The sequence below is a fragment of the Hippopotamus amphibius genome, chromosome 12 (genome assembly GCF_030028045.1).
Source record: "Hippopotamus amphibius kiboko isolate mHipAmp2 chromosome 12, mHipAmp2.hap2, whole genome shotgun sequence".
Lineage (NCBI taxonomy): Eukaryota > Metazoa > Chordata > Mammalia > Artiodactyla > Hippopotamidae > Hippopotamus > Hippopotamus amphibius.
In genome coordinates, this window is record NC_080197.1 from 49,966,772 (window position 1) to 49,982,595 (window position 15,824).

At 36.9% G+C, this 15,824-nt stretch overlaps 2 pseudogenes; one reads left to right on the forward strand and one right to left on the reverse strand.

Moving 5' to 3' along the window:
- Nucleotides 1-4,348: 4,348 nt before the first annotated feature.
- On the forward strand, nucleotides 4,349-4,670 carry LOC130833625 (40S ribosomal protein S20-like; annotated as a pseudogene).
- Nucleotides 4,671-10,819: 6,149 nt separating this feature from the next.
- Nucleotides 10,820-12,181, reverse strand: LOC130834185 (splicing regulator SDE2-like; annotated as a pseudogene).
- Between the last annotated feature and the right edge of the window lie 3,643 nt (nucleotides 12,182-15,824).

The following is a 15,824-nucleotide window of genomic DNA, read 5'->3' on the forward strand; positions in this document are numbered from 1 at the left end:
AAAATAAATTTATTTATTGGCTGCATTGGATCTTCGTTGCTGCAGATGGGCTTTCTCTAGTTGTGGTGAGTTGGGACTACAATTCATGGTTCACCAGCTCTATAGAGTAGGCTCAATAGTTGTGACACACAGGCTTGGTTGCTCTGCAGCATGTGGGATCTTCCTGGAGAAGGGATTGAACCCATGTCACCTGCATTGGCAGGCGGATTCTTAACCACTGCACCAGCTAGGAAGTACCTTTCTTTGGATACTTTATGTTCCTTTAAGGCTAGCTTCTGAGGTAAATACCGGATGTTTATCAAAGAATTTGAATACAGCAGCAACTCATCTATATATTGTATCAAAACTGACGTATGAGGAAAATCTTGATCATCTAGATTGGTTTTAATATCTGGGAGAAGTAAGTGGGGCTTTCAGTATAGTCCTGTAGCATTACCATCCACATATATTGCCGTTCACTCCAAGTAAAGGCAAAATGATACTGATCATCAGGATGTACAGGGATACTAAAAAATGTGCTACAGTGATCTATCACAGAAAAGAAGCCACTGTTTTTAGGAATATATGACAGTAAGGTATGGGGGTTTTGTACTACAAAATGTCAAGGGATAATAATAGCATTGATAGATCTTAAGTCCTGTACAAATCTCCGACACTTGCCGTTAGGTTTTTTTACCAGCAAAATGGGAGGGTTACAAGGGCTGGTGCAAGGCACGCTAAGCCCTTTCTTAATGTAAGCTGATATTAAAGATTTTACTCCTCTATGGCCTCCTGCCTTAATGGATATTGACAAATTTTAGGCAGGGGACTTATCCTTATCTATAGTAATTTTGATAGGGAGGTAGAATATATTCTTACAATGTCAGTAGAATCAAGTACCCATAGTTCTTTAGGTACTAAGCCCAATAATTTGTCTTGTTCAGTGTCTTCCTCATCATGAGTCACAAACATTATGTGATGAAGGAAATCTGATTGACCCTTTAGATCTAGAAACATTTCTCCCTTAGGAGAAAAGGAGATATTGGTTTTATAGGCTTTTAATAGGTCTCTAACTATTAGGTGAACAGGAGCACTTTCTACTAGAAGAAAGGAGTGTCTTCCTTTAAGTTTCCCCAAGTAGAATTCTAAAAGTAATGATTTAAAAGCCTTAATAGGTGCATTAGAAACTCCTACCATCTGTACAGAGGTATTACTCTGAGGGAGAGAGCCCTTAATTTTGGTAGCATTCAAAATGGAAAAGGTGGCCCCTGTACCTATTAGGGCTTTAATTGTTTCTCCTTGTATAATCATTTCTACTCCTCCCAGGGTGTTAGAGAGGAGAAAGGGAAAGACTCCCAACATTCCCTTGGAGCAGCCCTATTCTTGTTTAACTTGAAATTCCTGTCTAAAATACAGTTCTCCTTCTAGGCTTCTCCTCCTAAATTTACAGTTCACTTTCTGATGTCTTGGTTTCCTGCAGTAAAAGTAAATTTTTTGTTTTGCTCTCAACTGACAGTTAATTGGGGGTCAGTTGACCTTTGACTGATGTTGAGTACTTAATTGGCACAGTTGAAGGTTCATGATCTTCATAGACATCCCCTTTCCTTTATTTTTAATGGTTTTGAAAGTTGGTAAGCCAGTGTAACAAGGGCGTTTGTATGCAATGCAGAACAACCTAGATTGTGTCTTTTGACCAGAGTAGCCAAAACCTTATTTAAGCCTTCTAAAAAGGTGGGGTTAAGCAAGGGATCATTTTGGTGGTTAGAGAATGACTCAGGTGTCAAGCCAGAATATCGCTTAAAAGTTTCTCAAAACTTTCATAATAGTCCGGAATTAATTCATCCAGTTTTTCTTGCACTGTTAACTCTTTGTCCAGTCTACAGTTTTTGAAAAAACCTCTGGGATAAGTTCAAGTGATTTCTGAGCTAATTCCTTGCATTCAGTGCAAGTGTCTGGACCATGTGATTCAAAATCCATTAAGGGGCATTTCCATCCTGCCTTCTCTAACCATTCCCTTGTTTTGCTTTCAGAAACTAATAGCTGTATTAACTGATATAGATCTGAAAACCCTGGCTCGTATGTCTGGGTGGTTCCTTTGAATTCCTAAACAAATCCCAATGTATCTTGACTTGGATCAGGAAATTCCTTAGCTAAGGCTCTAAGTACTGTTTGGGTCTATGGTGTGTATGTAAGCACCAAGGACAGTTCACCTCTCCCTGTAATAGGTTTCTCCTTAAAGGGAGCCATAATCACTTTTTTTTTTATCCTTCTTTTCTGAGAGAAGAGGGCAGCTGGAGGCAGAAGAGTAGAAAGAGAAAAAGAGATAGCTTCAGGGCCAGGCAATTCAGATAGAAGAGGATACATAGAGGAGCAGAGGGAGAGACAGAGTAAGTTCTGATATAGTCTCAAGTTTTTTTTTCACTTCCTGCAAAGAAGTTACTCTATCATTTCCTCTTTTAGAAGCTTCTATGAGGGTGAGTCAAAAATTATCTGCACTCTGGTTATAGTAAATCTTCTGTTGGCTTCACTGCCTTATCAGTGCTTTCTGTTCAAAGCTGCTGTCTCCCCAGTCACTGCTGTGTAGGTGTGAACATGTTACATCAGTTCATTTGTCACTGCAGTGCGAACAAAAATGGATGTCTCATTTGTGATTTGCAAGAAAGAAGAGCGGTGTGCAGTGATTCATTTTTTGTGGTCTGAGGGTGTACCTGGTGCCGTTATTTATCAAAGACTTTGTGTGCAGTGTGGAGAAAATGTTTCATCATGAAGAAATGTGTATGAATAGATAGAGAAGTTGAAGGAAGGTTGCACAAGTGTTAGCCATCAAGAAGGGGCTGGATAGCCATCCATGTCCACGGCTAATGACAACATTGAGTGTACACACCAAATGATTCTGTTGAATAGAAGAGTGACAGTGGATTATGTGGCAAACCATTTGCAAATCAGCCATGGCTCTGCCTATGAGATAATCCATGACAGACTTAGGTTTCAAAGAGTTTGTGCAAGATGTGTACCTAAAAAACTTACGGAGAGCATAAACAGAAGCATTTGGATATCTGTAAACAAAATTTGGACCAATACTTTAAGGAAGGTGAAAGTTTCTTAAAGAGAATCATTACTGGTCATGGATTCATCTTTATGGGCCTGAGAGTAAACAGCAGAGTATGGAATGGAAACATCCTCAATCCCTGACCAAGAAAAAGTTCAAAAGTCAACCATCAGCTGGAAAATTGATTTTTACAGTTTTCTGAAATTCTCAAGGGCCAGTGTTGGAACACTATCAGGAAAAATGTTCAACAATCAACAGTGCTTGTTACAGTGAGATGTTTATTGAAAAGCTGAAGCCTAAACTTCAGATTAAATGCAGAGGACAGCTATCAAAGGATGTCGTAATCTTGCATGACAATGCACATCTGCACATTTCTGCCCACTATGTTGACACTGCAAAAACTTTGTTTTGAGGTGTTAATGCATCCTCCCTATAGTCCTGATCTTGCTCCATTGGACCTTCACCTGCTTGGTCCCCTGAAAGTAGCCCTATGAGGATGAAGATTCACTTTTTTTATTTGAAAACATTCTATTAAGTACAGTTTATTATAGACTAGATTGTGACAGGTAATACTTCATCATTATGAAGATTCACTTCTGATGAAGTGAAGACAGCAGTGCATTCATGGCTTGCAGCTCAGCCTAAAACATTTTAAAATGAGGGAATATGAAAGCTTATTGACAGATGGACAAAGTGTATTGAAAAGCAAGGTGATTATGTTGAAAATGATGTATTTGTCTTTTCTAAAAGTTAATTAAAATAAAATTCTAGAGTCAGAGTGCAGATAATTTTTGACTCACCCTCTTGTGTGTATGTGTGTTTGTAACTTCTCGAAAAAGAGCAGGAGAAGTTTTAATAAAACTGGAGTGTGGATAATTTTTGACTCACCCATATATATATATATATATATATATATATATATATATAGAGAGAGAGAGAGAGAGAGAGAGAGAGAGAGGCATTATTTTTTTTTGCCAGTAGATATTCAATTCCCTGAGCACCATTTATTGAAAATGAATCCATTGGGTTCCTTTTGCTACTTTGTCAAAAATTAGGCCTATTTATGCAGATTTATTTCTGTGTAATCCATTCTTTTCCATTGATCTGTGTCTACCTTTCCACCAATACCACAATCTTGACTATAGCTTCTTTCTCAAAATTATTTTGTCTAAAAAAGAAAAAAAGAGCATCTCTTTGAGAGAGACACAGTCGCCTGGTCACTGCTGCAGCAGAGCCCTGGGCCGCCCACTCCTGCTTCTGACTCACAGCTGTTCGCTCTCTCACTGATGAACAAGTAGGTTAGGAAGCCGTGCCACAGCCATGGCTTTTAAAAATACTGGATGGACTCCCGTGAAGCTAGAGGTGGTGATTCACCAGATTAGAATCACCCTCCCCAGCCACAAGGTGAAGTCTTTGGAAAAGGTATATGCTGACCAGTTCAGAGGCGCTAAGGAAAATAATCTCAAAGTGAAAGGACTGGTTTGGATGCCTACCAAGACTCTACAGCAAAACTCCTTATGGTGAAAGTTCTAAGACGTGGGATTTTTTCCAAATGAGGAGCCACAAGTGACTCACTGAGCAGATCACTCCCATCAGTATTGAGCCAGTACTTGAGGTTGAAGTCACAATTGCAGATGCTTAAATCAACATTTTAAATAAATTGATAATCAGTTGTTAAAAAAAAGAGGAAAATACCTCAAAGCAAACAATAGGAAGAAAAAAATAAAAAGCAGAAGTAGATTGAAAACAGGAAAACAATAGAGAAAATAAGTGAAATAAAAAACTGGTTCTTTGCTTACAAATGGCCAACAGGCACATTTGTAAAAATTTGCTCAACATTGTGGATTATTAGAAAAATGCAAATCAAATCTACATTGAGTCAGAATGGCCATCCTCAAAATGCTACAAACTACAAATGCTGGGGAGGGTGTGGAGAAAAGGGAACCCTCCTGCACTGTTGGTGGAAATGTAAGTTGATACAGTATGGAGGTTCTTCAAAAAACTAAAAATGGAATTGCCATATGATCCATTAATCTCACTCCTGGGCATATATCCAGACAAAACTATAATTCAAAAAGATATATGCACCCCTATGTTCATAGCAGCACTATTCACAATAGCCAAGACATGGAAACAACCTAAATGTCCACTGACAGATGAATGGATAAAGAAGATGTGGTACATATATACAATGGAATACTACTCAGCCATAAAAAAGAGTGAAATAATGCCATTTGCAGCAACATGGATGGAAGTAGAGATTATCATACTAAGTGAAGTTAGCCAGAAAGAGAAAAACAAATACCATATGATATCAATTATATGTGGATTCTAAAATGTGACACAAATGAACTTTTATGAAACAGATACACACTCACAGACATAGAGAACAGAGTTGTGGTTGCCAAAAGGAAGTGGGGGTGGCAGAGGAATGGAGTGGGAATTTGGGGCTAGCAGATGCAAACTATTATATATAGAATGAATAAACAACTAGGTCCTACTGTATAGCACAGGAAACTATTATTCAATATTCTATGATAAAGGATAATGGAAAAGTATCTTAAAAAAAGAATGTAAAGGACTGGTTCTTTGAAAAAATAAATCACAAACCACCAACACCAGGATTAAAATAAGGAATATCACAACAGGTTCTACAGCCCTTAAAAAGTAATAAGGGAATAGGGTAAAGAACTTCACAGTCATAATTTCACAATTTAGAAGAAATGCTTCAAAATTCCTCGGAAACCACAGACTATCATAGCTCAGCCAAGATGAAATAGATAACCTAAATAGCCTTATAACTATTAAAGAAGTTGAATCTATGATTTAAAATCTCCCTCCTAAAAAAAAAATCCCACATTAAGATGGCTTCACTGGAGTTTTACCAAATATTCAAAGAAGAATTAAATTAATTTTGCATAATATCTTCCAGAATATAGAAGAGCAGGCACTTTCCAATTTATTTTGTGAAGTCACTATTGCCTTACTACCAAAACTCAATTAAGAGAGCACAATAAAAAAATATAGAAAATTAGAAGACCAATATCTCTTATACAGTTAAACACAAAATACTCAAAATTTTGGTAACTTGAGTCCAACAAAGTATAAAAAGGGCAATATTCCCTTAGAAAGTGGGATTAATTTCAGGTATGCAAGACTGGTTTAATATTTGAAATCAATCCATGAAATTCATCATATTACAAACTAAAGAAGAAAATTCATATGATAGTATCAATTGATGAAGAAAAAGAATTGAACAAAATTTAACAACCCATTCATGATAAAAAAAATTCACAGTCTTTATATTAAAATTTTCTTCAGGTAAGTACTTAGATTTTATGTGTGTGTGTGTGGACAAAGTATCCATTTCTCTTTTATGTTAATTAATTAATTAATTAATTAATTTATTGGTTGCACCATGAGGCATGCAGAACTTCCCCACCCAGGGATTGAACCCATGCCCCCTGCACTGGAAGCATGGAATCTTAATCACTGGCCCACCAGAGAATTCCCCGTTTGTCTTATTTTTTTGAGATTTTATTTTTAATTTTATTTTTTAATTTAATTTTTGTTTTATATTGGGGTATAGCTGGTTTACAAAGTTGTGTTAGTTTCAGGTGTATAGAAAAGTGGTTCAGTTATACATATACATATATCCATGCCTTTTTCAGATTCTTTTCCCGTATAGTTTATTACAGAATATTGAGTAGAGTTCCCTGTTACACATTAGGTCCTTGTTGATTATCTATTTTATATGTAGTAGTGTATATATATTACTCCCAAACTCCTAATTTATCCCTTTGCCCCTACCTTTCCCCTTTGGTAATCATGAGTTTGTTTTTCAAGTCTGTGAATGTGTTTCCATTTTGTAAATACGAGGGTGGGTCAAAAATTATCCGCACTCTGGCTGTAGAATTTATAGAAGTTTGAATATAATCAGAGTGCAGATAATTTTTTACTCACCGTTGTAATTTCATTTAAATCACCTTTTTAGATTTCACATATAAATGATATCATATGACATTTGTCTTTCTTTGTCTGACTTATTTCACTTAGTATGATAATCTCTAGGTCCATCCATGTTGCTGGAAATGACATTAATTCATTTTTTTAAAAGATATTTTGATGTGGACCATTTTTAAAGTCTTTATTGAATTTGTTACAATATTGCTTCAACTTTATGGGTTTTTTTGTTGCTGTTTTCTTTTTGTTTTGTTTTGTTGGCACGAGACATGTGGGGTCATAGCTCCCCAACCAGGAATTGAACCCACACCCCCTGCATTGGAAGGTGAAGTCTTAACCACTGGACCACCAGGGAAGTCCCTATTACCTGTTTATTTTTGTTTGTTTTTTGTTTTTGTTTTTTTCCAATGGCTGAGTAATATTCCATTGCATATATGTACCACCTCTTGTTTATCCATTCCTCTGTTGATGGATATTTATGTTCTTCCCATGTCCTGGCTATTGTAAATAGTGTTGCAATAAACATGGGGGTGCATGTATCTTTTTGAAGTATGGTTTTCTCCAGATAAGTGCTTAGGAGTGAAATTGCTGGATCATATTGTAGCTCTATTTTTAGTTTTTAAGAAACCTCCATACTGTTCTCCATAATGGTTGTACCAATTTACATTCCAACCAACAGTGTAGGGGAATTCTCTTGTCTCAACACCCTCTTTAGTATTTATTGTTTGTAGACATTTTGATGATGGCCATCCTGACTGATGTGAGGGGATACATCATTGAAGTTTTGATTTTTCATTTCTTTAATAATTAGCAATGTTGAGCATCTTTTCGTATGCTTTTTGGCCATCTGTATGTCTTCTTTGAAGAATTGTCTGTTTAGACCTTCTGCTCATTTTTTAATTGGGTTGTTTTTTTGTTTTTGTTTTTGTTTTTTTAATTTTTTGTTTTTGTTTTTGATATTGAGCTGCATGAGTTGTTTGTATATTTTGGAGATAAACCACATGTACATTGGTTCATTTGCAAATATTTTCTCCTATTCTGTGGGTTGTCTTTTCTTTTTGTTTATGGTTCCCTTTGTTGTGCAAAAGCTTTTAAGTTTAATTAGGTCCCATTTGTTTCTTTTTCTTTTTCTTTTCATTCTTTAGGAGGTGTGTCCAAAAAGACATTGCTGCTATTTATGTGAGGGTTCTGCCTATGTTATTCTCTAAGAGAATATCTTATCTGACCTTGCATTTAGGTCTTTAATCCATTTTGAGTTTATTTTTGTGTGTGGTGTTAGGGAGTGTTCTAATTTCATTCTTTTACATGTAGCTGTCCAGTTTTCCCAGCACCACTTATTGAAGAGACTGTCTTTTCTCCATTGTATATTCTTGCATCCTTTGTCATGACCATAGGTGCCATGACCTGGGTTTAGCTCTGGACTTTCTATCCTTTTCCATTGATCTATATTTCTGTTTTTGTGCTAGTACCATACTGTTTTGATTACTGTAGCTTTATAGTATAGACTGAAGTTGGGGAGCCAGATTCCTCCAGCTTCATTTTTCTTCCTTAAGATTGCTTTTGTATCTGTGGTCTTTTGTGTTTCCATACAAATTTTAAGATTTTTGTTCTAGACCTGCAAAAAATGCCATTGGTAATTTGATAGGGATTGCATTGAATCTGTAGATGACCTTGGGTAGTATAGTCTTTTTGACAATATTGATTGTTCCAATTTTAGAACATGGTATATCTTTCCACCAGTTTCTGTTATCTTTGATTTCTTTCATCAGTATCTTATAGTTTCCTGAGTACAGGTCTTCTGCCTCCTAAAGTAGGTTTATTCCTAGGTATTTTATTCTTTTTGTTGCAGTGGTACATGGGATTGTTTCCTTAATTTCTCTTTCTGATTTTTCCTTGTTAGTGTATAAAATGCAAGAGATTTCTGTGTTTTAATTTTGTATCCTGCAATTTTACTGAATTCATTGATGAACTCTAGTAGTTTTCTGGTAGCATCTTTAGGATTTTCTATGTATAGTATCATGTTATCTGTAAACTGTGGCTGTTTTACTTCTTTTTCAACTTGTATTCCTTTCATTTCTTTTTCTTCTCTGATTGCTGTGGCAAGGACTTCCAAGACTATGTTTAATAATAGTGGCAATTGTGGACATCCTTGTAATAGTGGAAATAGTGGACATCTAATTTCTGATCTTAGAGGGAATGCTTTCAGCTTTTCATCATTGAGTATGATGTTATCTGAGGGTTTGTCATATATGACCTTTATTATGTTGAGGTAGGTTCCTTTATGCCCACTGTCTGGAGAGTTTTTATCTAAATGAGGGTTGAATTTTCTCAAAAGCTTTTTCTGCAACTGTTGAGATGATCATATGGTTTTTATTCTTCAATTCGTTAATGTGGTGTATCACACTAATTGACTTGTGGATATTGAAAAATCCTTGAATCCCTGGGATAAATGCCATTTGATCATGGTGTGTGATCCTTTTCATGTATTGTTGGATACAGTTTGCTATTATTATTTTGTTGAGGATTTTTGCATCTGCATTTATCAGTGATATTGTCCTTTAATTTTCTCTTTTTTGTGGTATCTTTCTTTGGTTTTGGTATCAGGATGATTATGACCTCATAGAATGAGTTTGGGAGTGTTCCCTCCTCCACAATTTTTTGGAATAGTTTCAGATGGATAGCATTAACTCTTCTCTAGGTGTTTGCTAGAATTCACCTCTGAAGCCATCTGGTCCTGGACTTCTGTTTGTTGGAAGTTTTTAAATCACAGTTTCAATTTCAGTGCTTGTGATCAGTCTGTTTATATTTTCTATTTCTTCTTGGTTCAGTCTCAGAAGATTGTACCTTATAAAAATTTGTCCATTTCTTCTAGGTTGTCCATTTAATTGGCATATAGTTGCTTTTAGTGTTCTCATATGATCATTTGCAGTTCTCTGGTGCCAATTGTAACTTCTTTTTCACTTGTAATTTTATTGATTTGAGCCCTTTCCTTTTTTCCCTTGATGAGTCTGACTAAAGCTTCATAATTTTTTTATCTTTTCAAACAACTAGCTTTTAGTTTTATTGATCTTTTCTATTGTTTTCTTCATCTCTCTTTCATTATTTCTGCTCTGATCTTTATGACTTTTTTTCTTCTACCAACTTTGTGTTTTGTTTGTTCTTCTTTCTCCAGTTATTTTAGGTGTAAGGTTAGGTTATTCATTTGAGATTTTTCTTCTTTCCTGAGGTGAGATTGCACTGCTATTAACTTCCCTCTTACAAATGCTTTTGCTGTGTCCCATAGGTTTTGGATCATTGTGTTTTTCTTTTCATTTGTCTCTAGGTACTTTTTTATTTCCTCAATGATCCATTGGTTGTTTAGTAACATATTGTTTAGCCTCCATGTTTTTGTGTTTTTTACAGTGTTCTTCTTGTCATTGATTTCTGATTTCATAGCTTTGTGGTTGGAAAAGATTCTCGATATGACTTCAATTTTCTTGAATATACAAGGTTTGCTTTGTGGCCCAGCATGTGATCTATCCTGGAGAATGTTCCATGTGTACTTGAAAAGAATATGTATTCTGCTGCTTTTGAATGGAATGCTGTATAAATATCAATTAAGTCCATCGGGTGTAATGTGTCATTTAAGGGCTGTGTTTCCTTATTGATTTTCTGTCTGGAGGATCTGTCCATTGATGTGAGCGTGGTGTTAAATTCCCCCACTACTAGTTTTTTTTGGGGGTTATTAAAAAGTCACCTTTAATAGCAACAGGAATAATGTCCAAGTCAACATTATACAGGTTGTAAGCACTAGACTATAAAGAAATAGGAAATCAGCTCTGATGAAATTCACTTCTTCTTCCCTTTTGAAGGCTTGGCAAATAAACCTGGGTCTATTTGCTCCTTTGCCAGTCCTCTGACAGAGAAGAGCCACACCACCCGCTCCTGAAGAGTGCCCCCACACTTCAGTCCCCTGGCCATGAGTTCACTCTTGAGCATCTCCAAACCCAGCAACTCCATTTCTGTAGCAGAGTTGAATGCCAGTAAATCTATAGTTTCCTGATCAATATCTGTGTTTCCTGACTGGCTTTCCTCCAGCTTGGCAACAGGAATGTTTTCCCTATCTTCTCCAGGTGCTCCCTGGACAGCTCTTTCCCCATCAGTCATTTCTTTTGTTTCCTACTCCTTATTCAGTCCAACTCCAGCTGCTTCCTTTTCTATGGGTTCTTTACTCTGTGACTCCTTTTCCTGCTGGGTTTTCTCTGTTTCTATAGCCATTTTCCTTTCCATGTACTCCTGGGTAGATATCTCTCCCAGCTCTGCACACAAGTCTTCGGAAATACTGTTCCCATAGTCAATCATGGTGGTCTGTAATTTTTCTTGTGATCTAGAGTCTGTACTCAATACTCTTGCCCACTGAGGGCTACTAGGAAATTCAGTTGCCATCTCAACACCATCACTGCCATTTTTGGGAACATGAAAACTCATTCCTGAAGTACTAGGTGCTTCTGCACTGTCATCATCAGAGCTCTCAGCACTTGACACTTTCGCAGTCTCTAGTCCTTCCATGCACAACCAAAAGCATCTCCTTTTCCCTGCACCAGCTCCTCTGTCTGGTTTTGATTTGTTAGGCTGTTTCTGACTCTCGCTGATTTCTGCAGATACTACCTTGCTGGAGGCAGCCTGCATACCTTTGAGGACAGAATCCTCCAGATGCTTGGCTGTGTCATGGCACTGCTGCTGGTAGTCGGGGCTGGTGAAGCAGTGCCTGGGTTCTGCAAGCTTCTCCTGCAGTCATTCCAGGTGCTTCTGCTCCTTTTTAGCTTCTTGCTCAGCTTGTTGTTTTACCCATTCAGCTATTGCTTTTTCATGATTGACATCTCACTGTCTCCTTCCACTGAGATCCTGGCAAGCTTCTCGATTGGTTGTCTTCTCAATCTGAGCACCAAGTGCTCAGAGTGTAGAGCCAAAACCTCCTTTTTCACCATGAAGTCAGGGTCCCAAACTATAAACAGCTCTATGCTGCACTGTGTCACTGGAGTTAATGAGTGATCCATTGCATTTCACAGAGAAGCTTTTCACTGGAACATCCTGATCTTGACAGTGTTGGTGGATAAAATCTCGTATGGAGCATGGTGCTGAGGTACACCACACCACCTTACACCTGAAGTCGGGGCCCAGAAGCCACACCAGTGCCACAGTCTCTGCCATTTCACCCAGTCACTGAATCTTGAGACCTCCCCCACTATTAGTGTTTTACCATTGATTTCTCCTTTCATGGCTGTTAGCATTTTTCTGATATATTGTGGTGCTCCTATGTTGGGTGCATATATATTTATGATTGTTATATCTTCTTCTTGGATTGATATCTTGATCATTATTTACTGTCCTTTGTCTCTTGTAGCAGTCTTTATTTTAAAGTCTATTTTGTCTGATATGAGTAGTGCTACTTTGCATGGAAATGGGGTTCTATCTTGTTCCTTTGCCTGGAACATACTCCTCTGCCATCTAATTTTGTCTAACTTTCTGTGTTTGCAGTCCCACAGGCAGGAGGATTGTAGTTCTTCTTGCTTCTGGTGTCTTCCCTCTGGTGGGTTAGGCTGGTCTAAGAGACTTGTGCAAACTTCCTGGTGGGAGGGACTGGTGCCTGACCACTTGTAGGTGGAGCTGTGTCTTTTCCTTCTAGTGGGCAGGACCATCTGAAGAAGTGTGCTTAGAGGTGGCTGTGGCTCCAGGAAGACTTTAAGCAGCTGTCTGCTGATGGGTAGGACTGTGTTCCTGCCCTCATGTTAGGCCTGAGGCATCCCAGCACTGGAACCCACAGGCTGTTGGGTGGGGCCAGGTATTGGTGTCAAAATGGTGGCCTCCAGGACAGCTCACACCAGTGAGTATTCCCCAGTACCTCTACCACCAGTGTCCTTGTCCCTGCAATGAGCCATAGTTGCCCCCTGCCTCCCTAATAGGCCCTCCAGGACAAGTGGGTAGGTCTGGCCCAGGTTCCTATGAAGTCACTTCTTTTTCCCCCTGGGTCCTGTTAAACACAAGCCCTCATGTGTACCCTCCAAGAGTGGTGTTTCTGTTTCCCCCAGTCCTGTGGAATTCCTGAGATCAAGCCTTGCTGATCTTCAAAGCCAAAAACTCTGAGGGCTCCTCTTCCCTATGCCAGACTCCCAGGCTGGGGAACCTGATGTGGGGCTCAGAACTCTCACTCCTGTGGGAGTACCTCTGCAATATCATTATTTTCCAGTTTGTGGGCCACCCACCAGGTGGGTATGGGATTTGATTATATCATGAAAGTGCCCCTCCTATTGTCTCATTGTGGCTTCTTCTTTACATTTGGATGTAGAATATGTTTTTGCTAGGTTCCAGTCTTTTTTGATGATTGTTCAACAGTTGTGATCTTGGTGTTTTCTTGAGAGGAAGTGAGCTCAAGTCCTTCTACTCCACTATCTTGTCTGAGAGCCCATTTCTCTTCAGTACTTAGATTGTTGATTTCAGATGTTTTCTCTTTTCTTATGTTAGTATTTAGTCCTATAAATTTCCCTCTCAACACTGTTATCTGCATCCCACAAATTTGGTACATTGTGATTTCATGTTCATTAAACACAATTTCATTTTTTCTTGATTATTTCTTTAAGAGCTGTTCTTTAGGAAGATTTCATTTTTTTTCCTGTTTGTTTTTCTTTTTAAAAATTTCCTTTTTTGATCCATGGATTATTTAGTAGGTTGTTCACATGCAATTCTTTGGAGATTTTCATTTTGACTTTCTACTATTGATTTCTAGTTTTTTTTTTTCTTATTATTAGAGAATGTACTCTGATTTTATTTCATTTACACTTAAGGTTAGTTTATAAACCAGGTAGTGGTCTATTTTGGTGAGTGTTCTATAGTCATTTGAAAAGCATGTGTATTCTGGTGTTATTGGGTAGAGTGTTCTATAAATGTCAGTTAGATCCTTTCAGTTGAGGATGTTTTTCAGTTCTTTTATAGCTTCATAGATTTTCTCTCTAGTAGTTATATCAATTACTGAGAGGAGAATGTTGATGTTTCCATCTATAATAATGGATTTGTCAGTTTTTCTTTTCAGCTCTATCAGTTTTTGCTTCATGTATTTTGAAGATCTGTGTGTGTGTCTGTGTGTGTGTGTGTTTGTGTGCACACACATGCTTATAAACTTAGGATTGCAATCTCTTTTTTTTTTCTTTAAGAACTTTTATTGACATACAATTAACATACAATAAATAGGATTGCAATTGCTTGCTGGTAGATCAATTTTTTAAAAACATTATATAATGTCCCTCTCTGTCCCTGGTAATTTTCTTTGCTTTGAAGTCACTTTGATAGTAATACAGCCACTCCTCCCTTTAAAAACAAATTAATGCTTACATGGTGTATTTTTTCTATCCTTTTAATTTCAACATACCTCTGTCATTACGATTGAAGTGACTTTTTATAGCATATATTTAGGTCATGTCTTTTCATTCACTCTACCAATCTGTCTTTTAATGTTTTTATTTAGGCCACTAACATTTAAATTAACTATTGATATATTAGTGTTTAACTTATTTACTGCTTGTGTTTTCTGTTTCTTGTAACCCTGTTATCTCTCTCCTGCTTTCCTGTGGGTTATTTGAACACTTTTTAGAGTTTCACTTTGATTTATTTATATATATTTTCAGTATATCACTTTGTATAGTTTTCTTAGTGGTTGTTCTAGTTATTACTGTATGTATATTGAAGTCATCACAGCTGACTTCTGCCAACATTTTATCACTATGTATGGAGTATGCAACTCTTACTTCCTTTAAATCCTTTTACCTTCCACACTTAAAAAATGTAACTGTCTTAAAAGTTTCCTCTGTATACACATCAATATTGTAACTTTTATAAGATTGATGTGTATAACATCATTGTAAAAATCAGTGTTATAACTTTTGCTTCAAGCATAAAATATGATTAAAGAAATTCATTAGATGAGGGATAATCTCTTATGTTTCGGTCTACTTTTACCCACTTTGCTGTTTTTCTTTCCTTTCTGAAAGTCTTAGCCCTCTTTATCTTTTTGTTTTTATCTGTTTTAAGAGCTTCCATCAACCATTCTTTAAGAGTAGATCTGCTAGCAACAGATTCTCATTTCTTTGCCTGAGGATGTCTTTGTTTCCTCTTTAATTCTGAAGAAAAGTTTCACCATATATAGAATTTTGGCTGACAGGTCTTTCAGCACTTGAAAAATGTGCCACTTTCCTCTGGATTCCATTGTTTCTGATGAGAAGCCTATTCTTGTTCAAATTGGTATTCCCTTATAGGAAATATATTGTTTCTCTCCTACTATCTCAGATTTTTCTTTCTTTGTCTTTAGTTTTCAGAAGTTTGATCATGATGTGTCTTGGTGTGAATTTTATTTGGTTTAACCTATTTGGAATTTGCTCAGCTTCTTGGATCTACAATTTTATGTCTTTTGCCAAATTTGGGATATTTTCATTTCTCCAAAAACTTTTTCAGTCCCATGTTCTTTCTACTGTCCTGGGATTTCAGTGGCATGAATGACGGATCTTTTATTGTCCCACAGAGCCCTGAGGTTCTGCTAACTTTTTTTCAGTCTATTTTCTCTTCATTGTTTAGATTGATTTGTCCTCAAGTTCACTGATTCTATCCTTGTCATCTCCACTCTACTACTGAACCCATCCACTGAGTTTTAAAATTTTGGTTATTGTATTTCTGAGTTCTATAATTTCCATTTGGTTCTTTTTATACCTTTTATTCTTTGTTGACATTTTCTTTTATTTACTTGTAATTCATTGTCAAAGCATTTTTATGGCAATTAGTTTAAAATACTTGTCAGATAACTCCATAT